The 25,032-nt window shown below is 45.0% G+C and overlaps 1 protein-coding gene and 1 long non-coding RNA gene across 7 annotated transcripts in view; one reads left to right on the top strand and one right to left on the bottom strand.

Annotated features, from left to right (window-relative positions):
* Positions 1–25,032, bottom strand: part of KCND3 (potassium voltage-gated channel subfamily D member 3) — a 121,978-nt gene that overhangs the window by 57,102 nt on the left and 39,844 nt on the right. The gene's annotated exons all lie outside the window — the stretch shown is intronic.
* The window catches only part of LOC121059301, a 101,254-nt gene that overhangs the window by 45,212 nt on the left and 31,010 nt on the right, over positions 1–25,032 (top strand). Inside the window, exon 2 of the long non-coding RNA XR_005814477.1 lies at positions 16,958–17,082. This is a non-coding gene — a long non-coding RNA (uncharacterized LOC121059301). The remainder of the gene's footprint in view (positions 1–16,957; positions 17,083–25,032) is intronic.

Genomic DNA, 25,032 nt, shown 5'->3' with positions numbered 1-25,032 from the left:
ATCACTGTTCTTTCTTAACAAGCAAACAAAAAAGAAAAAACATAGAAACACCCCAGTCAAATGAGCCCCACTGTGCGTGCTTTAGCTCGTCGCTCAGATCTGTACCCTGGTTCTCCCGTTCCCCCTGTCCTTACCAACAAGAAACATCAAGCCAAACAGCTTGTTTGTCTGTTCTGAGCACAGGAATGGCACTGGAAGATCTGAATGTTATTGATCTGGTTTGAATGCCGTCTAGACGTGTCAACACCTTCTCCTTTGGGGGCTGGCTATAACATTTGGAGACCTCAGTGTCTTGGCATTTATTATCTCTGCATTGGCATCTAGCACATTTCACAAGAAAACTGGAAACAGACGTTTTCTACTACCTGTTTTGTTTTGTTGCATTGGCTTGTAGCACAAAACATGCATTTAACAGCAGATGCTGTGAACTGTGGCATTAAATTGCCTAGTGCCTTATCCCCAGTATTTTTTATTCCGCTTGCTGAAGTACATCAAGGTAAGGCTCCAGACTTCCCCCGAGGCACAGCTGGCATTGTGCAGGACCGAGCTGAGGACGTGTGGAACTGCTCCTTCCCACAGCCTGTTGTACATCGACTGCTTTATGATTTGCCTGCCTCTTCTATGTATGAAAACTATATTGAGCAGGTACATAGTACTGTTGGACCCCAACATTAAGAGGCCTAAAAATCCAGCTTACTTGAGAAAATATGTATACAGATCAACTCCATTGGGAAACATAACTCATAAGGTCTTTCACATCAGTGCCATTTGCCAAAATATTCGTTGGGTGCCAGTTGCCACCTGATACCTGTTCATCAGCCTGCCTGAAATGATTGTCAGTCTCAGTTCAGTTCCTAGCAGGCAGTTGCCATCGCTGGCACGGGATCAGACGTGCCGTTTTGAGGCATGTGGGCTCAAAGTGAAGTGTAGCGTGAGAGTGGCTTGAGCTGCTGTGCCATGCCCTTTGTGCTCTCCAGGTAATTGGAGATCCTCGCTTTCCTACATGCAGATCTTAACCAGCTTATAAAATTATATTGATGACTTAATGAATGGATAAAAAAAAGTAAATTTGATTATTTCTCAGCCATGCGTTGCTGTCTATAATTGCATAGATTTGGACTTTAATTAGTCAGATTACTTCCTCAGTTCAGAGTTGGATGAGACAATAACATTCACATAAAAAGCTAGATGTTCCCTTTTTATCAAACCCAAACCACAGCTGTGGATCCAGAGTATTCCAGACTCTTGAAATGTGATTGAAGTTGGAATTAGATCCTGGATCTAAACGTTGCAGTTGGGTCACATTTAATTCACGTGTTTACATTCTGGATCTGTTCTGTTCTCATGGTCTTGGTGTATCTGTATGCAAGATGGTTTTGTACAGAAAAAAAGTTACTGGGAGGTTACTTGACTGAAATGCACAAGTGCCATTTGCAGCATTTGCACTCAAGCTTCTAAATCTGTTTAAAAAGAAAATTGTACAGGCATATGGGATCTTTGAACAATAGGTGCTTCATAAACTGATACTAAATACCAATGAGCATGTTGAAAATTTAATTTTACAGTGCATAGAGGAAAAAATTGCAGAAAGCTAAAAAAAAAAAAAAAAAAGTCTGATTTTGATGTATATGAGTATACTAGCAAGTCACTCTTCAATAATCTTTGTACCTTAAGAACCAGTACCTGGATAAAATGCTCAGCAGGCTGTTTTAACCTCTGTCTGCCAAGCTGATGTTCTGACTGCATGCATGTCAGCCACTGAAGTACTCGTGCTATTCAGGTTTGGTTCACAGCTGAATAAATTCTCTGCGCAAAGTAGTGCTGGGCTGCTTGACTGAGTACTTCCAACCAACTAAATCTTGGGGTAATTATTTTAATAAATATGAATTGTGGGACTCCTGCCTAGATGTGTAATAGAAATCTAATCTATAATACACACAGAAAGTAGTGCAGCTGCACTGTGTTAATTAAGTATACACCAAACATATGGCAATACACCTCCAGACCAACAGGCACAGAACTCTCTTGGATGCAGTTAGCTCTTGTGCATGCATAAAGAATCAGTCATAAACTCAAAAAATGCATAAGTCATAACCTCTGACTGATGAGATTACTAGTGGTGAAGTACTTCACTTTGCAGAAATGTTTATCTGGTCATTGGAATGCTGGTGAGGCTTGATTTTATTTATTATTTTTTTAAGAGAAAAAGATATATTTTCTTCTGTTTCTGATCCTCTTTGCTATACATTTCCCACAGTTGAGTTTCCCTCTGAGAAATCAGAGGAGTGGCTTACAGAATTACAACCCAGAGGCAATGATATTCCATTGCCCCATAACTCGTGTAGTTATTCATACAGATTTATAATAGAAAATCTTTCCTTCCAATATGGTCTCAGTCACATTCTTGATGCATTTTTGCATTGATGCATAAGGTTCAGAACAACAAAATTTTGACCCAATCAGTAAATAATATAACCAAATAACAACAGCTACTAGGGCACATAATATTACATCATTCACTGTTATTTGTGCTAGAGCGTCTTGGATGCCCTGGCTCTCTTCTGATGGACACTGTGCAAAACTGCATGTGATTAAAAGCTGCCTCTGTTGATGTAAGTGACAAATCACCCCTGACTTCGATGACACTGGGATTTCACTCATATGGCAGCTATAAACGCAGCCTCAAAGAGTTTACAATTGCAGTACAAGGCAAAAGACAACAGGTGAATACAATATGAGAAGCAAGGAGTAACACTATGAAAGTTTTGATTAAAAAATGGCTGAGGGGAAGTCTGGGCCAGTTTTCCACAAATGGTGGAATTCTACTGATTGCCAGTAAAATCTTACCGGGCTGTTCTTGGGTCTCCAACAGTGATGGGCAGTGGTCTCTCCTCTTCCTCGCACCTATTCTCAAGTTTCAAAGCTGTAGATTAATACAATCTTTGTTTCTTTTTAGGAGAGTGAGGGAAATACACTTTTCTTTGAATTGAAAATTTGAGGTTTTCATTACTTTTAAAGTCACACAAATCAGGCTGTCTTTCACTTGCACAAGTGAAGAAGAATAATTGGGAGAATATTGATTCTTCCCAAGCAAGGAAGCTTGGCTAGTCTCTTCCTTGATTTTTAAAAACAAACGAGCTTTTTCTTACTGCACGTGCATTGTGCCTTGATGCCTTTGTTTGCTGCTCTTGGTGCTGGCCGTGTGATGCAGCTCTGCTTTCCAATAGCACCTCTTTCCAGAGTCAGCTTTCTGCAGAACCTGGGTCTGCAAACAGGTGACTCAGAAATGGAGACTTTGAGAAGAGTAAAATTTATCCAAGTGCAATCCGTCTGGACAGCATTCACATGGAGGGACAGAGATTCAGGTCAGCTGCTTAAGATCCAAACACGTTCCACTGTTCCTTGTTCCTTTTCCAGTAAAGATAGATATCACCCTTAGAGCAGGCACTTAACACTGGCTTTTCTTATTCCCAGCCTGATGCTGCAGCCTATAATTACTTTTCGCACCTTGGCTATGTTTAACTCCCCTCTGTTTCATCTGTTAATCCGCTAACAAGCAGCAAGCGTGTTTTAGAGTCAGTTCTAAATGGGAGGTCAAGACTTCAACGGCTCACCTTTTGAGGAAGCTGTTCAGAGGGCACAAGTCTTAAATAACTTTTGAATATCTTTAATTCATTTTTTTTAGTCTGGACAAAAGTGAGAGTGTATATTTAAAAAGTAATATTAATGCAGAAAATTGTAAATGGACTAAAAGCTGACCGTGTAAAATCATTTTAATTTCCTTTTGGTGTTAGTGAAATGATTTAGTGTAAGTGAAGGGCACCAGATCTACAGCCTGGAAGCACGCAGCTGTCCAGCACAAGCCCCGCACTCAGCGCAGGCTGGATGTACCTGCTGGTGCAGAAGGCAGCTTCTGCCCATTCAGTGGGGGTTGCTCCAAAAGAAACCGGTTAGAGGGGACATCAGGAGTGGGGGAAGATGGTAAAAATGGATCCCCTTCCAGCAGAACTTGGATTCGTGTATGGATATACCATATGCAAATAAATCCTGCTGGTGGATAGTTTTTTTTTTTTTTTTTTTTTCTTTCTGAGCTTCCTGGATTGTATCGAACCAGTGACCTTTTGATGAAAATCTGTTTTAAATTCTGAATCCTTAAAATTCAAAAGATGAATATCCCAGGACAGTCAAGCTGATTGCACCAGATTGTACACGTTTTGAATTTTGTATCTCTTTTCTTCTGAATCAACGTTTGAAACAATAAAATGCATGAGCTGTGAAAAATGTTAAGCAGGTCTTCCAGCATTTCTCTTTCTTGATTGTTTCTCATCTTGGCTCTGGGGGAGTGAAGGCACTGCTCTTCGCTCTTTCTCTCCAAATGAGCGGTTGTGTACTGTCAGGAGCCCAAGGGCAGGATGTCTTTGACTCAGGAACTGCATGTGACTGAATGCAAAGTGAGGCACTGGGTAGAGGGGGGCAGTAGTTTCTTTCTCCTTTGAGAAAAGAGGAGAAATACTGCTTTGGTGTGAATGAAATTGTGCCTTTTTTCTAGCGCAACTTTTAATTGAGGAACAAGTGGGCAGCTAGATGTGTAAAAAGTTTAGGGGACTGAATGTGGACATTGGTGTTCAGCCCCTCTCGGGGGCTCCAGAGCTGCGCTGCTGCCTCCATCTTTCTCAGCCAGTGCAGGAGGTGGAGTGGGAATCTTCTTCCTTCGCTCAGAAACTTCCCAGACAAAAAATACTGTGTGCACTGTGAATCCCAGCTGCTTTGGCTTCCCCGATACAGCATAGTGATGTAGGCACTATCAGACCTAAAGCTATGGGAAGTATTCTGTTACCTGGTGCATAAATATCCTGAGGAGCCTATTGCTGCAGGAGCTGGGGGTGCACAGACGTAGAAATGTGTGTAAAAAGAAATTCCAGGGTCACCGATATGTTAAATACATATCAGGGAGCTCCTGGCCTGCTGTGTGCTAGAGAGTGGGAGGGTTTGCTAGTGGAAGAATCTCTCTGCAACTACCCCGTTTCTTGGAAATATCAGAACATCTATGTTTTTTTTTTTTTTGTTTGTTTGTTTGTTTGTTTTGCATTGGTGCTCATTGTTAGAGCAGTCCCTGCTTCCTTGTTACTCACTCAAGTATAGAATTTGGACTTGATCTAAATCATAAGCAGGAGGATAGCTTCTGCCTGTCGTGTTCATACTGACTGTCATTCACAAGCTCGCACCAGCATGCGATGCTCGTGTCAGTGAGAAATGGTTTCTTTGCGTCAGTCTGTGAGCCTGATTTTTATTCATTTGTTCATTTATTTATCTATGCATCATTCTCTCAAACTGTTTGCCTAAGAATGGAGATTAAAACTTCTGCAATAATAGCTGGAGCTGAAATTGGATTCTAAGCTTCCAGGGCCCCAGGATGATTAGAGTTGTCAGAGCATGTTCCCGGAGAACTCCCTCTCGTTAGTGGCTCTGATGTCCTGTCCGGGCTATACCCAGCTTTCACCACAGATTAAAGGAAGATTGTTCTTTCATTTTCATATTCTGTATCCCTCATTTGCAGAAGTAAATAAATTGAAGCCGCTTGTGCCATTTGCCCTAAGTCTCTTTTCCGAAGAGCTGCCACTGATTATCTAGTCTTTTTTCCTTCCCTATTTTCTATTGTTAATCCTCTCTCCTTCCTTCAGTGGTCTGTTCATTTACTAATCCCCTCTGTCATGTACGTAGATGTTAAGAGATGGAAATCTAATCTCAATGCGGTTTTCGTTCTGTCTAATGTATTTATATAGATTCACAGGATATAAGCTTTGTTGTTCTGGGTTCTTAGTGAAGCAGGATGCCTAAATGACCATCGCTACCTGGCCTCCCAAAGAGAATCCATGCATATATGGATTTGCGGGGGCTTTATTCAAATTCAGGCCAGGCTTTGTTTTGCTTTTTATCGTTATGCATTGTACTCTTATCCTTCCTGATAATTTCACAGAGACAGAAGTGGTCTGTTAAGAAGTTTGGAGCCTTTCCCAACCAACAAACTTCTTTAAATAGGATGCAGGCAGACCCCAGTGCTCCAAAGCTGGATGATGGAGCCAGGCTGCGTGCTGTGGTGCGCTGATCACTGCGGGCTGGCTGCTGATGTTTCCTCCTGGACCTACGGTACTACTTTCTGCCTCCGACCGCTTCCTTCCCTACCTTCAGCCCCCTTGTAGCCACCTTTGCGGGTTCATTCCCACCCAGAGGAGTGTCCGGCTAAATGCTGGGGTGCTGCTGGGCACCCAGCACTTTGTGCAGCCCCAGCCCCTCCCTGCCACCCCCACAGCACGTAGCCCTGATGCCCAGCTCGGAGGGCAGCTGGAGAGAACCAGCAAAATGTCCGAGCTGTGCGCGAGGCGGCAGCACAGCCCCGACCCTGCCTCAGCATGGGAGCAGCGGCTACGAGCTGCCCGCCTGGCTAACTCCAGGGCAGGGAATGCAGCTCTGTCCATTGAGGACACCTCGCCCGAACCCTTGCACGGCTTGGATTTTTGTTTCTTGGGATGCCATCATCTCTGAAAGCTTTGGTCTCTGGCTGCAGGCACCGACTGCTTCTCAAGCACCGGCTCTTGGCGGCAGGATCCGAAGCTGGAGAGCTGCTACATTTCCCAAGCAAATGCTGCGCAGGCCTCGGGAAGCTGGCACAGGCCTGTCACTGAGCAAAGGCTTTGAGAGGTGGGGAGGACTGACGAGTTTAACGTCACAAGCGTGTTTCCAAACGAATCTGTTCTGATAGGTATTAGTCCTAAGTACAAACTGCAGGGAGATTTGCATTTTATTCTCTTTATCCTACTTCAATCCTGAGCAGCCCCTTCTGCCCACCCCAGTGTAGCATATTAAAGGGATTTGTGGCATTTTTAGTAATTAAAGGTCCTGGAGAACAGTGGGCTCATCTGAATGCAACGATGCGTGTGCACACTGAGAGCTGTGTGTTCTCCCTGCCTGAACACCTGCACGGGCACACCCCGCGCTGAGCGTGCACGCACGAGCGGTACTGGTGTGGTGTTGGGTGCACGAGCCCTTGGGAACCTCCAGTGCTCAGCTCCCATCTGCACCCGTGCCTGCTGTCTGTGGCTGTGGGCTTCTTCTCTCCCCTCTAGATTTTGTCAGGGTTCTCTGCTCCTGCGTGTGCACAGAGCCTCGGGCCACGCACGCTGCCCGTGGAGGAGAGGAGCAGCATATTTTGGCTTAGCGTGGCAGTCGTTCTGCAGAGCTGCTTATACATCTTGCACGACGTGACTTCCATACTAATGGTCTGGATTTATCTGGTATCTGTCATATGCGAGTCTCATTGCGTTTTATGACCTTTAATTAATTAAGCTTCATAAAATCCTAATCATGCAGGAATTATTAATTCTGTTTTAAATTAACTGGCCAAAGAGAGGTGAAACATCTTGCTTTGAGGATACCTGACTTGAACCCTGCTGCAAGCCAGCAGGAAAACTTTTTTTTTAACAGGACTTCAGGTGAAGTCTTTAGATATAAAATTTCTGCACCAAATTCTCCCTGTTGCAAGTAGATGCAACTATTTTGACCCTAATCAAGTTATGTGTATCTTGTACTGGGTCTGAATCACAGCTCTTTCTTTTGAAATAGACGTTCTCGGTAGAGAGCAGAAGTGAGAATTCTCTCTCCTTGTTGCTAGGCTGAAAACTTTCATTTGACTCCTCAATCCCTTCCACACAATGCAGAAGGCAGTCTGTTTTATCAGTCTGAGCCTGGGATTTCTTGGCATTAACCGACTTGTAATTTTCTTTGCAAGGAAAGTTTGTAAGTGGTTATTTAAAGCTCTGTTGCACCTCCCTTGCGAGGTGTACCACATCGCTGTCCTTCTCAGGAAGGAATTCTGATGAGAATGTGTGTTCTGGCTACATTTCACTGAATTTTTAGCCAGGCAGGAGACTGGTACTACTGGTAGATGTTGTAAACACTGTATTGTGTGTGTGTGTTCACACTCTTCTAATCTTTGTTGCAGTTTTCTAAGTCAAATTCTGCACTTATCACATTCTTCCATGAAGAGCATTAGACATGAGGAAAATAAATATATTTCGTTCTGTGATGAAGGAAAGCATTATTTGTGCTCTGTGCAAAAGTAGCCCTGACAGCGACTGGAGAGAGTAAGATTGGTGCCCGTGTTTCTTGCGTGTTATTTGAAGCTCTAATTGTTGCATGACCTTGGGCAAATGAGTTGTTCCTTTAGCACTTTATCTTCCCCCCAAGCAGAGGACAGAGCCAGAGAGACCTGCTTGTGGCAGTGGTGCCACCCGTGTTCATAGCACAGGGTGGAGTTTAGGCGCCTGTGTGTGCACCCCTCCGGCCGCCTCGTCCAGGGGCTGCATGGACACAGCCATGGGCAGGAGGTGTTCTCGCTCCTGGCACGCCTCTGCTCGCAGCAAGAGGAGTTATTTGCCTGTGGACGCTGTCGCAGCTCCAGCGTTGACCCTGCTGATGCCATACTTGTCTCCTCGCCGCCTCTGAACCCTTGACGTGATTCAGGAGCTTGCCTCGGTCGGGCTGTGAAGTGACCTGTGCTGCTGGCCTCGCTAGCATTTGCTGCTAGCTTGTGTGGTGTGCCTTTTCCTCTGAGGACATGGAGAGCTGTCGAGTGCTCTAGACAAGTGATATGTAGCCCTCTTGCTGGTTAGGAACTGATGCTGAGGGACTAACACCCCACAAAGACAACAGCAGCATAACACCATACATCCACTGTGCAATGGTTTGGTTTCATGCTTATTATAATCCACATGAGTCTGTGGAATTAATCATAATGCTAGCGCTTCCATCCAGCTGCCTCAGAGCTCTTTTCAGACATTAGTCACATTAGTCTCATCGTCCCTGTCTGAGGTGAGAAAATGCTGGCTGTTAGCAGCTTCGTTTGGCCGAGAAGGCTGCTGGTTGGAGGGGAATACATAAAAACACACCGGGGTCCCTAGCAGGGGCTGGGGTCAAGTCGCTGCTGCCTCTTCCTCGCCCCATGCTTTGGCTGCCCTAGGGCGAGCCTCTGGCCCCACCGTCTCTGCTCTGCCTCCATGGTGAGGGCTGCTGGCAAGCTCTAGGGCTCCGGAAGAGCCGGGGGCTGCTGACATCTCATTGCTTCCAGCTTGGTTCCTGCCTTGCCTGGCAGGTGCTGCAAATTGCTGACATAATGGAGAAAGAAACGGGAATCTGGATGTTGCCAGTTTGTGCAAGGATTTGTGAAGAGATGTGAAATCCTCTCTTGGGTTTTCTTCAGTTCCTTTCCCTTCCAAAGGTGATGTCTATGCAATGAGGATGTGTCTGTGCTCTGTCACGCCAAAGCATGAGGTAGCAAACAAGTCTTGTTGGACTCTGGACCATCGTGCAAGTCTTCCGTGGCCCCACAAGGTGCCACGTGATCACCAGTGTCTGGCGACTTGCTGTAAGTTCAGAGAAAATCATCCCCACAGTTACAAGTAAAATTTTCCTTGCCTTTTCTGCGCTGAAATTAGGGCGCTTGGGGTGGCTCTCAATGTGCGCAGCATATGCTGACAAATATTTTTGTGGGGTCACGTCACCTTGAGAAGTGTGCTTTACTACACAGAGTTGTTCACCCAGCACCGCTTTGCTTGCAATCTGGGCGCTGCGCATTCGTCTTGCGGCACTGGATCTGGATCTGCTGGATGCCGTTTATAAGATTACGGGGATATTATAACTGTTTAGCTCTTTGATGCTATTTCTGTGCCAAAACATTTAAAGTGGAGAGAAACGGGTCATAAAAGGCTGCAGAAAGCAAGTGTCTGGCCAGGGTTTCTGTAGCAGTTGAAACAAATTATTGACAGAAAGTCCATTTGGGTTGTACCAGACACAGCATCCCCAGCTGAGATGGGGACACTGACGCTGGTGCGTTGGAGCTGGTGATGTATGTAGCAGGGAGCACCTAGGGGCTGATGACACGACTGTTCTTTTCTGCAAGACCTCTGTGCAGGCTTTGAAAATGTTTGTGATATGGAAAACCAGTGCTGCTGCGTACTTTTCCCTTCTCTTTCTGTTTCTCCATACCTTACCTTCTGCCCGCACAAACGTTTCACATCACGCTGGCTCAGAAAAGGGCAGGAGGAGTTGCTGCAGCTGGTGCTTGCTGTGCTCAGGAGGGATCTGATGAGCGGTGCAATTGATGAACAACATGCAGATTACTAAAAAGCAAGGGCTGAGAGGTCTTGTCCAACCTAAATGGTTCTAGGAGTCTGACTTCTCTGAGCATCATTTGCAACTGGAACATAAATGTCCATTGCATGTGTCATCTAGGCTACCTTTAAACACCCACAAATTCAGATTGTTTAGTCAAAAGCTGCTCAGAATGGAAATTGTGGATTTGATCTCAGGAATCCAGTGATTCCAAGCCCACAAAGTAGGCACTTTATAATTAGAAACAATGTTTTGGATTTTTTGAGAAGCTGCTAGATCATACTGATAGTCTTGGATTGGATTTGAAAAAGGACGATTAACATGCTGATCACAAGGAGTAATTGTTACAACATTTCTCAGGGCACTGAGGCCTACTGCTAGGATCCTCGGTCTGACACTGGTGAATATCCTGCTATTTTATCATATGCTGACTAGCAACATAAAATTCTGTTAAGGATTAAAAGTAACAGTGGTTTTCACTTAAAATAACAATAATAAAAGCAGACGTTACTCAAACTACCTGGGCATTGCTGTAACGAGGCCCCTGAGTGCAGCGGAGACCGGCCTGGCTGTCGCCTGGCATGTAACCAGCATGTCAGAGGAGCGTTGTTACTTCCCTTATAAGCTCTTTAACCTTCATTGCAGTAAGGACTTATCTGGTACTCGATAAAAAATGTCCCAAATTCTCCAGTAAAAGGAAAAAACCGTGTTAAGGAACTTGCTGACAAAGTGGGTCATTAATAATGTTCTGAGGCCTCTGTACAGAGGATAAATTGTCAGTCAGTCACAAGTTTGTAATTTCCTGTTTTTTGTCATCTTAATACAGATTCCTAACCTCAATGATTTTGTTTGTGAAACACTCAGTTAAGTTTAGTTATCTGCTTTTCTTTTATAAGTCTGATCTGATAATAGAAGTTTTAGAGGCAAAATCACTTTATTGAAGTACATTTTTCTCTACCTTTCCATTTTCTTACGAATGCAGAAGGAGGGTGTAAAGCTGCAGGAAGCGAGTTGGGCGCTGAGCTCACTGAAGGGCCAGGGCCACGTCTAACCACTGGCACAGACTAAGGGTGTTCTCTGGGGGAGAAGCAGTTATTTTTTCCCCATCAATGTCCGTCCTCCTTGTTCTCAGCTCCCTCAGACTGATGCCCAGATCCCCAGACCGTGCGTGATCCCCGGGCAGCTGAGCTGGTCCCAGCATGGGACGCCCGAGAGCCTCTGGGCGGCGGGTGCAGGCAGTGAGAAAGACTTGGACTCTGAGATGAGCCTTAGTACGTGACGTCTCTAGAGAGGTTATTTAACGTTTCCTGTTGCCATCTGTGATACTCCTTCCTTTTCCCATGCCTGAAGCCTGCAGCATTTGGGCTGGCAGCGCATGTGGATCCATCCCGGCTGGGACACCCCACTTGGTCAGAGCCACCCTTCCCCATCAGTGACCTAGCCAAGGGGGTCGAGCAGAGAGATAGGCGATGGTAGTTCGGCAGCACTTCCTTGTCTGGGGAAGAGCATAAGCTTTTCCTCACTGCTTCACTAGCAGGCAAAAATACAAGGCTGAAAAGCATGGCTAGACACGCACAGACTAGAGAAGGGGCTGTAATTAGAGTAACGGTAATTAACCATTGGAAAAACTTACTGAGGGGTAGATAAAGACTCTATCACGTGCAGTCTCTGAGACAAGACCCATTAAACTGCTGCCCCGCTCACAGCCCTGAGCAGTGCAGCATGCTGCTCGTGGGAGTCTGTTCCCCACTCCGAGGCATTGCCACGTCTCCCCACAGGAGCGTGGCCACCGTGCTGTTGGCACAGGGCAATTCCCTTCGCAGGAAAAAAGCTATCAGCCTCTCTTGTGCACTCTCAAGCCTCCAAGTCCATCTCTAATTGTTGCAATGAATGCAGGTAATGAAGAACCAGTACCCCTACAGGCAGTTACCATTTCTCTGCATACCCAGCTACCTCCCTAAACTTCGTGCTGTGCGTTTGCATAGGCACTGGTTTCCTATAAAGTGCAGAACTGGAGCAGTATTCTCAAATTAATCACAGACGCAACTGAATATCAACACTCTCTAAATCGACATCATTTGAAAGGTGGAACACAGAAACCATGCTGAGTGTTCAGAATAAGTCTAGGATATCTATCTATTTTGATACAATTACTGTCATCAAATGCACGCAGCCCCCAGGTCTTTGGTTTGACAATGCATGCAAAAAATATATCTTTCTCAATACATGTCTTTCGACATCAAGGCATAACTATTCATTAATGCAATGCTTGTTTTCTTTGAATGTTAATATAGTCTCCTAAGATTTTAATGCAACCCCCTCTTCCCCCCTGGCAGTGGTTCCTACATTTGGGAGCTGTGGGTCCCAGCGCCTGACAGGTCGCACAGTGTGCCTTGGATGCTTGAGCTTCTGGTGGTTGTCCTCCCAACCTGATCTTTCCCTGTCCACTTGCAACCGTTTCTGCATAAGCCTTAATAGCATCTAAACATTTGGAATAGTTATACTATTTATATGGCCATAATTCTAATTATCTTGAGGCTATTTTCTGCCATGTAGGCATGTTAACAAGTGGCCTAGTACTACAGCAGTTACTAGTGCAGGAAATGGCTCTTAATACCTGGAGTGTGTCTCAAAAATTGTTCTGACATAAGATGTCTTTCAATTACAACTATAAATCTTTATTATAACAGTTCATTTTCTTTATTACGAAATGATAATCACAGTGCTTTTAATGAGAATAGCAGTCAGTCCCTACACTTCAGTATTTCAGACCTTGGAAGAATTGCATGAGTCAAACTAAAGGCAAGCAGGTTTTATGCTTAACACAACGTGTTAACTGCAATAAAATACATGACTATTGTACACAGACTTTTACGTGAAGCATGCCGTGCCAAATGGCTAAGCAGAAAGCAATTATGAAGTGAAATTAGTCTTTGTGGAGGCCCAAAAGCTGTTAATACACCAAGCCCAGAGGATGTTGGATGTTACCTGGTGGCTGGGGCAGGGGATTGAGACTACCCAGTTCCTGCCCCCATTACCAGGCTAAAGCTGCAGGCTTTTCTGTCCCAGTGTCCCCAAACTCCCCCGATGGATGTACCCTGTGAAGCAGGGAAATGAGCTCATGTGGGGCTTGGGCTTCCCCAGCTACACGGAACCACCTAAAGCGAGTGCAGGTCTTCCTGCATTTCCCTGCTGTCTGCAGGGTGGGCGTGCTCTGTGGTGTGGTAGGACCCATAAAAACGTTGTGGTGTGGCATAAAGGAAGAAGAGGCAAAGTGCCATCAGTTCGCTCGCATATTCTTCACGTAGTGCACTGAGGACTGCCCAAACAGTCTTTCTGCAAACAACCCTTGTCTTCTCTCTTGAGAAGAAAAGGGAGTGCAAGCTCCCTGCTTCTTCTGTTCTGACAACTGGCGATTTTCTGTCCAGCTCTTTTCTAAGACATTATAAATCCCACCTTCTGGCTTTTCAAAAAAAATCCCCTTTTTACCTCTAAGGAAAGCCATTTGAAATGCACTTAGCAACCATTGGAGTCTATTTTTAGCTTGTATCAGGGTATAATGTACAAAATGTAATAATCTCATACTTGCAGCTTTTTTTCCTTCTTCTCAGAGACATGAAATTACTGCAGCTCAATAGGAGTGAGAGAGAGCCTGTATCTCAGCTTTGCCCAGAACTCAGAAATTCTCTCTGTCAATCTACGTATCTCAACTCATTCATGTTCACCTTTAGCAGTATGGTTATTTATGGGTAGGTCCAGCTACTATAAATGTGCTGAACAAGGTAAACTGAGTGTACATTTCTAGGTTCTTCTCTGACCATGGGACTTGTTGTCAAGGATATTTGTAGGGCAGAGAACCAAAGACAGTTTAGAAGGAGAAGTAATAAGCACCTGCATGATATCAAGAAAGATGGAGGAATAAAGGGGCTGTTTAGCAAATGAAGCAACTTCAGCCTGAGACAGAAGTGCCCTTCTCACCTAATGAGGAAAATTGGGCTGTCAATATTATCCTTGGTCCTAAGATATACCTTCTGTTTTCTACAAACGTGCTGCGGTCCCTCAAATCCTGGGAATCAGGCATTTTGGTGGAGACATGAGGTCTGCAGAGGCTTTTGGTGTGTGTGTGGGGGGGAGATGCATCTTCCATTAATCTTTCTGTTCTCTGTGAAATGAAGTAGGAAGCATGATCTCATAACTGTAGAACTGTGTTGGAACACAAATGTTCCCAAATGACTGCTGCAGTATACTGTGCGAGACCTTGGTGAAATCATTAAAGTCATTCACCTTCAAGTGATTTAGGTCGTTACCTTTGGCTCGTATTCCTATCCTCTCCCCAGCTCTTAGATACGGCTGTAAGAAAGACAAAGCTTACCCATCGCAGTGTGCGTGGGCTTGGGGGCACCAGTTGGGGCTCAGAGGCTTTGTTGGATAGCATCTTCCTCTCCAGCAGTTGGTATTGTCTTACTAAAATGAGTTTCGGGACTAGGTTGTTACCACTTAATGCAATCACTTGGTACGTCTGAAGGGCCTTGTCCAGCCTGCTGTTATTTGTTTGCAGAAGGCCTAGTAAACGACAGTTTGTGCCTGAAAGGCCTTTCTGGTGCAGAAGATGGCCTGTTTGATTTCTGGTGAAGTGGTAGGTCCCTTTTTATTGCAGCCCAGGAGGTGCACATGAATTCAGTGCACACGAGGTGCGATAAATAACCAGGCAAACCGTGTCTTCTGCTGGTGTCTGCTACATTTCCTGTGAAACAGAAGCAGTGTTGTCCCCCTCAGACAGAACGATCGGTGTCACTACAGAAGTCTGGTGTAGTGCTTGGAGGAAGAGCAGTCCCTTTCTGAGAGGGAGATGTAGCTCAGAGGAACAGGTAGAGGCTGCCCAGTAATTCTGCCCTGCACCACTGGGTGATTGTACTGGGCTGTGCATTTCCTACCGCTTTGTTCGTTCAAGTTTTGAATGGCAGAAGTGATGGGGCTCCCATTGCTTCCTTCAGGAGATCAAGTGAACTCCTGTGCCGGATCAGAAATAGACTTTAAATAATTCATTGAATAAAGTCTAGGACTTTTGTAAATGTCTGTCTGATTCTCCTTGCTCTCTATTATTCCTGGCTTTCCTACCAGCCCATAGAGCACACAGTCACATTCCCCCTATCATCACATCTACATGGGCTCCTTTCGCTCACAGCTCATCACATTTCTTTGAACATTAGTTGAAGTTTTCCTTTTTTTGTTGATTGAGGGAATTATTTTGCCTAAGACTTTGATACCCCATTTGAGTGTGCTTTGCTCCTGATCTGAAAGGAGACGTGAACATTAACTTCCTCCTCTTGGAACTCGCTTTATATTTATATAGCATGTTAAAGCATTTTGTACGGTACTGTAAACATATAGAATCAAATTCTGTTCTCATTTGTATCCATGCAGTCATGCTGAGTAAAATTCAGCCTTGTAGAGCTTAGACATGCGCTTTTAATCCTATGCATTTTGTAAGACTAATAAGCCGCTTGGAGGCTTGAGGGCACACAGCCTAATTGGGCAGGATCATGTAGGGTGGCAAAGCACGAGGTAGAGTTCTGAAGCGTAATTCTAGATGGGAGAAAAATAGAGGGAATTTGTTAATATTCCTTAATTCCAAGCACTCCTGCAATCACATCCTCATTACTGAAAGGGCTGAATTTGTTTATACTGCTTAGCTTCAGGCTGGAACTCAACATAAGATGTATTTCCTTGCAAAGATGCATTTCTATTTTATTTGATGGTCTGAAATTAAATCAGAAGGGATGTTATTTAATCAGTGAGAAAAAAGAAAGAAGGAATAAACAGGTATCCAGTGAATTCAAGGTGGTAGTTATGTGACGTGTGAGGCCCCCTGGGAACTTAACAGTCTGAGGAACATCAGGCTCGGATTCTTTTCCTGCATGGCACAGGTTTCAACACCTGAGACAGACAAGAATTCCTGACTGGCTTCTCATGTATGATCCGTGCCTCAGGGAGGTGCAAAACTAAATCTCAGCTATCTACTCCCAACACAATCCTGTTCTACTGCCTGTGTCAGCTGAAGTAGGGTTAGGCGAGATTTACAAGTGGGTAAGCAGGAGTAAAATGTAGCTTCCTTTAAGCATCCACAAAGCCTGGTGTGAACTCCAGTTCTCTCCACTGGAGGAAATAGTTCCTCTGGGATGCTGTGGTGAATTTGCAAGTCATTAGTTGTTACAAGCTTTTTTAGTTTCTCTTTACTGTGGAAATTAAAACCAAAGAGATACATGAACTGATAAATAATGAAGTCCTGGTGGTGGTACCTGCTAGAATGTTTCTTGTTCTATGGCTGCAACAGACTTGATTTTTCTTTTTACAGTAACTTTTTTTTGGTAATATAACCTTACTAGTGTGGGTGTGGATTATAACATTCCTGGGGTGTGTGTATACACGGGAGAAGGAGAAGCTGGAGTCAAACCCAGAGCCCCTTAAGTAACAAAACAAAAAAACGGCAACACAAATGTAGAATTGCATTGTAGCTCATTTAAGCCTCACTGAAATTTCCATTGTAAAAACATTTAAATGTTGTAGTTACTGTGGCACATCTCATTTTACTTTATTCCCTGGTGGATGTTTCCCTGAGAATTTGGTACAGATGCTGAACAATAAAGCCTGTTGCAAATTGCTTTCCAACTGCTAGGTAATTACAGCAGATTTTATGCTAAATGTAAAGAATGTACTGCTATTTTTTAATAAAGGGAGCATCTTTTCTAATCTGTTGCTTTAATACTGTCTCATTTGTCTTATTTTCCAGCTGAAGGATAACTTGTAGTTATTCACACCCGGGCTGAGCTGCTGGCTTGCCTTCCTTTCTGTGTACTTCCTCGGAATCTGCATGTTACAACGACCAGCTGGAAGTTCAGACCCTTTGTGTATTTAGTAAGTAACTTTAAATATTTAATATTACTACTCTGAGGCCACAGAGTGTGTTTCTATCTGTACTTGTTAGCAAATTGGACAGAATATTTAGTTTCAGCAGGCTTCAAGGATTAACTCCACATTTTGTCCCATTTGTCAGTGTTTACTAACATGTCCAGCGACGTTATAATCTCCCATATACCAGGGAGAATAAATATGAAACTCCTCAGCTCTTGGAGAAAGTTTTTTTTCACTGCGTCTTTGCACAACCATGGGTCTTGTGCCATAGGAAGTGTTGGCGGTTCCTCTGCATCACAGAGTGGTCGAGCTGGGAAGGGTGGAACTCGTTTCACGGGGAGAGGCCATCAGCAGAGCCAGGGAACATATGAGTGTTCTCGGCATATTGAGAAGTTCAGCATCAAGAGGTTTGCGATGCTTGGTGTGGCAGAGGGGCACCACAGCCATCGAGAGCGTGGTGATGAATGTCCTGCTGTCCCTGGCAGAGCTCGTTGCCCCTGGTGTCATGTACAAGTTCTGTGACTCGAGTGTCTTGGAGCGGGCTGTGATGGCTTGGAGATGCAGTGACACTGCAGGGAGCCAAGGAGCCAGGAGGGCTCAGGGTGCTGCATCAGCTGAAGGGCGCGCGAGGCAAGGCCATACGTCTGTGCGCGGGCCTGGGCTTACTACGTTGATCTGAGCAAGGGAAGAGCAGTATGAACAAGCTCTGGGATGTGCTGCTGGATATAACTCCTTCTCCAGGGTCTGCTAATCAAAATCTCCTTCCACTTGTAGTACTCCTGTAGCGAGCGCCTCTGTTTTGTCACAGCGCAGATGACAAAATGTTACCACGCTTGGCACAAGGCCAGGGAGGGATGCTGCTGCTGGTTTATGCTAGATGGGCAGCTCTACAGCCTCATCTTGTGTCACCCTCAGAATAAACATTCTCCCTTGTTTTCATGGCCCCTGGTGGTGGCTATGTATGGCACAGCCCCTCGGGCTGGGGAAAGGACAGGGAGCGTTAATAGGTTGATGTTTAACTGCTTTGAGGGCAGTGGAACATGGTAGCTCAAGAAAAGCTATTGTTAAGCCATGGCAAACAGCATTGCTGCCCTGCTGTGGGTTATCTACTAAAGACATAGATGTGTCCTCAACCCAGGGCTGCTGGAGGGACTGGGGGCTGCGTGGGCAGCTGCTGGGGGCAGCAGCTCTGTCGGGGTGTGGGAGGCTCCCCCCCGGTGCCCACCAGCAGCATGGCTGTGGGCACCCGCTCCTCAGCATTCCTACTGCAAATGGCAAGTGTTTGGGGCTGCAGTCATCTGCACTGGCAAATTGCACCTGGGATCTATTGTAAGCATGCAGCTGAAATGTGTTTTAAAAATGTGTCAGTCATTAGAATCTAAAAATTGATCTGAGCCCACACAAGGAGCAAGCGCATAAGAGTGAATCAGAGTAACATGCTGATGAAATGTAGTATCTGAGGGTGCAGGTACTGCATTTTAGACCATTACAAGCCATGAAATGATGGAAAAAGAATATAAATGTCAATCTAAACATCTAGGAACCTGCATTTGTAAACTACGTTGGGAACCAGTTAACCTAACTTAAAGATGTTTTCCAAGAGAAGGTGCAAGTGTGAAACTAAATATTTAACATTTCTGTGAAGGAGTAAAATTGGCATGGAGAGGCCATCAAGATAATTGTATAAAAAGATGTTTGCAGTTCTCAGAAGGGTGGGGGGAAGGAAAACAAATTTAAACAAATTAGCCTAGCCAGTAAACCAGAATTTGGTGCTTAATTCTATGCAATTACTTTGACATGTAGTGTTATAATGGAGAAGGATTATAAGAATATGAAAATCTAAAAGTAGTCAAGGGTAAAATTAGTAGAGCATTCATGCATTTCTGTGTGCAGAAGTAGTAAAACCTGAAGCTGTACTGGAAAATGGAACTTTTTATCAAAGTCTGTAAATGCCATTGAAATGTCCTGCGGACAGCGGGGCAACGGGAGCAACGGGTCAGGCACTGCCGCACCTCGCTGGCACTCGGCTGGGACGTTTCATGTTACCCAGAGCTTTCTGAGGCTGCTTTTAGCCACGTGCTGCGAGTACCTTTCTAGTGTCTTCCTGACGAGAAGTGTGATGGTGTATGGGATTTGTTTAATAACTGGCTAGCTATTTTTGGAGAGAGCTGCGTGATGATAAGGCGTGCAGCAGTAGCAGTCCTCGGTGGCAGGATGTGTCCAAGGTAAAAGCTTGTGCACTAGGGCTGGGTGTAAACTGCTCTCAGATCTCTGCGGATGCTGTAGTGAGTTTAAAACGGAATCTACTGCTATTTATGACTTGATCTGTTTCCTATTAACTTTTATATGACTGACTGATGTGAATGCAGAAACAAAGAGGTGCAAGCACCACAGTGTGATTAGTGCAGAGATTTCAAGCTTATGTTAATCTGCTACCCAGGCAGATTACTCATCTGCTACACCACAGGATTACTCATCGGGGCGATTCTCCCAGAGATCAGTGGGGGTCCTACAGCAGACCTCTGTGAATACCAGGCCCACTGCTCCCTGCCTCCTGCTGACAAAGGTGCCAGGAGAGATGCAGTGAGATAAGACAGGAGGAGATGGGGAGGGCACCCATGGAGGTGTGCACTCCCACCATGTGCCATTACATTCAAAGCAAAAACCCACGTGGCTCAGGAGGCAACAGAACCCCATCCAGACACTTTCTGACTTCCAGTAACGCTGCTGAGTAGTTGAAATGTGCAATTTAACATATGGCTAATAAACTACTAATTAAAACAAATAGGAAACAGTCAACTAATCAAATCTCCTTGTTGCCACATGGCAAAAATCCCTGGCAGCCTCCTAGACAGGAGTCACCCAGCCCAGGGTATCAACAGGGACCCAGTGACTCAGCTGGGGATCAGGGCGAAGCAGGGAATTCTGGTGATTACTCACCCAGTTGTCAAACACAGCGATTTTTTGCAGCCCCGGGGCAAAGCTCAGCCCCTGCTCGCAGTGGAGAAGGGCGAGGGCAGCAGATGAAACACCTGACACGCTGCGGTGGCAGCTGAGATGTTCTCCTCGACTGTGTCATCTTTTGAGGTGCTTTCACCTGCATCCAGGCTACTGAGATGAGTGTTTGCGAAAACTGGAAGTCTCGTAATGCATCTGTAAACCCCTCTGAGCAGTCAGTCCAGAATGGAGTGCTTGGAGCACCTGCAAGCAGAGCCCTTCCCTGGTGGCTGGGGGTGCCATGCGTCTCACCCGAGTCGTAGGCTTAGGAATAAGAGGAATATTACTGGGGCAGAACATGACAGCAATTCACAGGCTAGGATTTGCCTGCTGGATGTTTCGGTTGAGATGCTGCGTGCTAATGCTTGTGGCAGGGAAGCAGCCGGGCTGAGAGTAATTTACAAGCAGCAAAAAGCCTCCGAGTGATTCAGCAAGAATCAGCTCTGTGCCATGCACAGCCTCAGTAACGTGTGTTAGTGAGAAAGGCATCAGCTCTGGAGCTGAGAGGGTATTTAAGTCTCTAGGCCCTGTTGCATCTCTGGCATTTCTATCGAGGCTGCCAGCGGGAGGTACAGTTATCACGGTGATGTTGCGATACAAGTTTTTAATATAAAGAACAGTATTTAGTGACACTGTAGTGCTTTACGTATGGTAAGTGATGGCAGTCAGACCATCCTATAGGGAGGGAAGGCTGGTTAATTAAGCTTTTAGCCAATTACGTGAATCAAGAACAAAACAGGATGTTTGCCCTGTCTCTCTTATTAACTTACTTCATCGGTATAACTGCAGCAGCTGGATGACTCACAGTCCTTAGTGGTGAACTGAGGTACAAAGATGCTGTGGTCACGTAGGCTCTGGAGCAAAAGAGCAACTTGCACAACACAGACAAACCCCAGGTTCAGTACCGTAGTCAGTGGATCATTTTCCTGCATGTTCATACCCCAGAAATTTAATTTGAAACCATTTGCAGCAGATGAGCTTTAAGCTGTCATGATAAAAGGCAATATAGATAGTAAATCCTCCTATGAGTCATGAAAGCTGTGTGTCCCTCTGTAAATTTATGCATTCCTATAGAAGGTATCTTTTATCCTCTCTTGAGTAGTACTTTCTATTTCTTAAATGGAATCATCAATTACAAAGAAGCTAAATCTGGATCCCGCCCCCCTCCCCCTTTACCCTTGTCTTGGTTCAGATTTAAGTCATGTCATGGGGGGTGTGAATGTAATGTAGAACTCAGTGTTAATAGATCAGAGCCATGAGATGTAGGAAAGGTCATTTTCTATGGACATATGAGGTGAAAGGTGTCCAAAATGTGGATGGTGGGTAAGAATTCTGCAGTGAGAACTCATTACAGAGTTTTATTAGACTTCTCTTTGCAGACGGCTAGTAAGAGACAAGGCTTAATGTTCTCCTTCAAGTGACAGAAATATAGCAAAATGTAACAAAAGGGACTTAGCTACCACAGGGAAAAGCTGGGCTGAACCCACCAAGACCTTTGGTGTCCCAGTCGTCATCCAGCAAAGCACTTAAGTGCCTCCTTTACTGTAAGCACTGTTTAAATCAATGCTGGATCTGGAACAGAGGTCGGTATATATAGTTCAGGAGTCAGTCTGTGTGCTCCTGTTCTTCATCTGCACAGTGGGTCCCTTCCACTTTTAAATCACCTCCTCTTGAATTGTGAGACTTCTGGAACTGAGAATATCTCCTTAGCAGCTATTGGTAACTCCCCTAGCAGGCTGGTACTAGAATAAACCAAGTCACCTAATAAAAAATGGTAGCAAAAAGGGGTTACAGAGCTAGATAGAAAGCACTAGTATATTTCAGAATTAAGCAAATCAGTTGTGAGCCGTGACATGTCTGCAAGTAGAAGGGTTTTTCTTGCCTTGGGACATTGAACAGCCAATACTAGGGATGAGCATAATGTTCCCTTCTTGCCTTAAAAGCTGTTAATAAATCCCTGGTCTTCAGCATCCCATCCTGTGCTTATTTACCAGTGCATTCTGCCATGCTTCTCCCATTGGGTGTTTTGGTGTCTAGAGTCTAGCAAGACTTCTGAAATGAGTAACTTTCTTTTATATGCAGTTATAAATGACACTGCTGAGTGACGATTTATACAGGAAAAGGAAAAATCTGACCCCAACTCGCCCTGCCCTGTGTCCATCAGTATTACAGGCTTTATGAAAGCACTGTGCAATCACACGCATACATACAGATATATATCACACAGTTTCCTTCAAACCCTGGTGGCTCTGCGCCAGGCCCGTGCCCCCAGCTCACCTGTCCCCCTGGTGCAGGACGGGCTCTGCGCCACTTCCACCGCTCTGCCTGACCTCAGAACAGGCCCCAGGACCCTGCTAATACTCCCTGGGGAGCCGTCCAGCGTCTGAAAGGAAAGCGGTGTGACTCAGGCTGATCAGGAGCTGACAATGTGAACAAGCATTGTTTTTGCCGGGGATCTGTGTTGGAGACACCGCAGTCCCCCGCGATTTGTCGCCGCCGCCCATCTCAGCGCTGCCTGTGACCACCCTGTGCTGTGCCTGCCCTCTCTGCCAGATCTCTGCGTGGGGTTCGGGACACACCTTCTGCTTTAGGGCTTTGCTTTTTCTTACCCTACTTTTGAAGGGATCCCCCACATGTTAATTTCTCACCAGGGTTCAGAGTGCTTGCAGTCAGCCCTCTGAGATTAATTGGAGACCAATGAAGATTCAATCGTGTGTAAGGCATTACAGAACTGAGTCCTCTGTCGAGGTGTAAGCACCTCTCACTTAGTCCTGCCCCAAAGTGCTGATAATTAGGGCTATCTGGGAACTACCTGTAGCAATGCGATGCTTTGTGTGGTTTAGCTCCTTGGGTATGTAGTTAAGACTCTGGAAGATTCGCACACGGTGCTAAAACCATTTTCCTCATTGCTCTCCTTCCCTGCACAAGTTACATTAGAAGGAGCCCAGGTGGGTGTTCAGGGGCTCTGCTGACACATTCGCTTTTCTTTCCAACCACATGAAAAATAGTTGTGAGTGAAAAGATGTTGGTGAATGTGAAAATGTGTGGCCACAGCAGTCTAGATTCATCTGGTGCTCTTTTGCAAGCTTCGCTGTGCTGTGAGGCTTGAAGGGAAGATTTGAAGAATGACAATGAGGTCATTTTTTCAGATATTCACAGACTGCTCTTCAATGTTTGATGAGCAGTATGGGGCTCTTGATGGAAAATGACTCTGGAGTTTTTACAGTTTTTTTTTTACTTTGCTTTAATTTTTATTTATTCCACACTCATAAGGTGTTTGGAGAGCTGCTTGGCTTTCTGAAAGCCCGTCTCCACAAAAGCAAGGCTGAATGGTTCAAGTCTGTCCTTGCTGTACTCTTCCTGCCAATGTCTGAAATGGGGTCCTGAGGGTGACAGGGTTCTCAGTAGTGCTGCAAACATTCAGCAAAAGTGGTCAGATGCCTCTAGCATCTCCAGTGGAGAGTTTGTCTTGTGTTTTGCCTGTGATTTAGTAAAAATATCATTGCATAAAACAGTTGAGAAATATGAATGAAGATTTAGGTCCCCAAATATCAGCCTACATAAACGTGCATTTATCAGCATTGTGGAGTGCTCTGTTGTGCAGGAAATCTGCGTGTGAGGGGCACGAGGGGCTGCTGGAGGCCAGGCACAGCACCCGCCTGCCCCTGCCTCGAGGCTGGTGCTGGGAGAGAGACTTCAGGGTGCTGAGCCCTCAGCATGGGCGTGCCATGGCACAGTGACTGCAGGAAACCATTGTGCCATATGGCTGTGGGAAATTCCTCTGCCTGTTATCCAAAGTTCTCTGGGTTTCTTTCATTATACCTGTGTTTTATTCCAGTTGGCAAACACCAGTTTTGCACAAAGTGGCATTCATTCCAGAGTCTTAACCTGATCCCTGCTGGGTTCAAAATTGACAAAACTCTACCTGACTATTAGCAAGGTACATAATATAGCGGCTAAAAATAGAACTGACAAAGGCTCCCCCTGAAATAGTAGCAGCATGGGGATAAAATCAATGTCATTTCTTACACAGTTCCTTGACAGGCATTTGCTAGAAGAGTCTTATCTGCACCTGTCAGTGGTTCTCAGGTACTTCTTGAATCCTGCCACATAGCACGGAGCAATCAGTGCCTAATGCAAAGAACAATTGAGTCTCTGTTCTGAACCGTCCCTTCTCTCTCCCTTCAGGGTTTTAATCTGTGCTCTCCTACATGAGATCATGGTATTGAGATCTGTAGTGGTGCATTTCAGGTTGGTTTTATTTCTTAAATTACGCTGTTTCCTTGTGTACTCTTTACTAAAGGTATTTGCTTCTAGCTGGTAAGGCGCAGTATCCTTTTGGCATTTCAGAAGAGGTGGGCAGGATGAATTATTCATTTTAAAAGTATGTGACATTATGATGGAGCTTCAGGAGAGTACATTTAAACATTAAAAAATAGGATGAATCAGTTTAAACTCATCTGAGCTTATCATATATCAGATAAAATGACTGATATAAAGGCTAAAAAGGGAGAACAAAGCTCTTCTCAAACCATTTCTAAATCAGACTCCAAAACCACACCAAATATGAAAGAGGGTTTATTTTCAGATCTTCTAATGCCAAGAGGCTTAGGGAAAATTGACGAAAATACAGGGTTAAGCCCCTCTTTGGTAAAAAGTGCTATAACTATTGGAACTGTCCTGATTTGTAACCCTGAAAGACACAGCTGGGGGAGGTGGGGACAGCCCATTAGGACTGCTGGATTTCCGAGGACCTGAGGACACCGGTTCCTCAGGGGATCTCATATTGAGGAGAAAAGAAAAGGCTCTGACCAAAGCCTAAGAAATAAGGTAGTGAAAGACAGCAGTAGGGATCTCACGGAGGTGTTTCAGGATTCTCCTTAGACTTGTTTATTTGTCTCCTTTATCTTGAAGTGGCAGGGCTTTTTATCCTGAAAACACAAATTGTGCGTTTTC

The sequence above is a fragment of the Cygnus olor genome, chromosome 24, assembly GCF_009769625.2.
Source record: "Cygnus olor isolate bCygOlo1 chromosome 24, bCygOlo1.pri.v2, whole genome shotgun sequence".
In the NCBI taxonomy this organism is placed as follows: Eukaryota; Metazoa; Chordata; class Aves; order Anseriformes; family Anatidae; genus Cygnus; species Cygnus olor.
The sequence above is the reverse complement of the archived record's forward strand: the minus strand, read 5'-3'. Positions and strand labels throughout refer to the sequence as shown.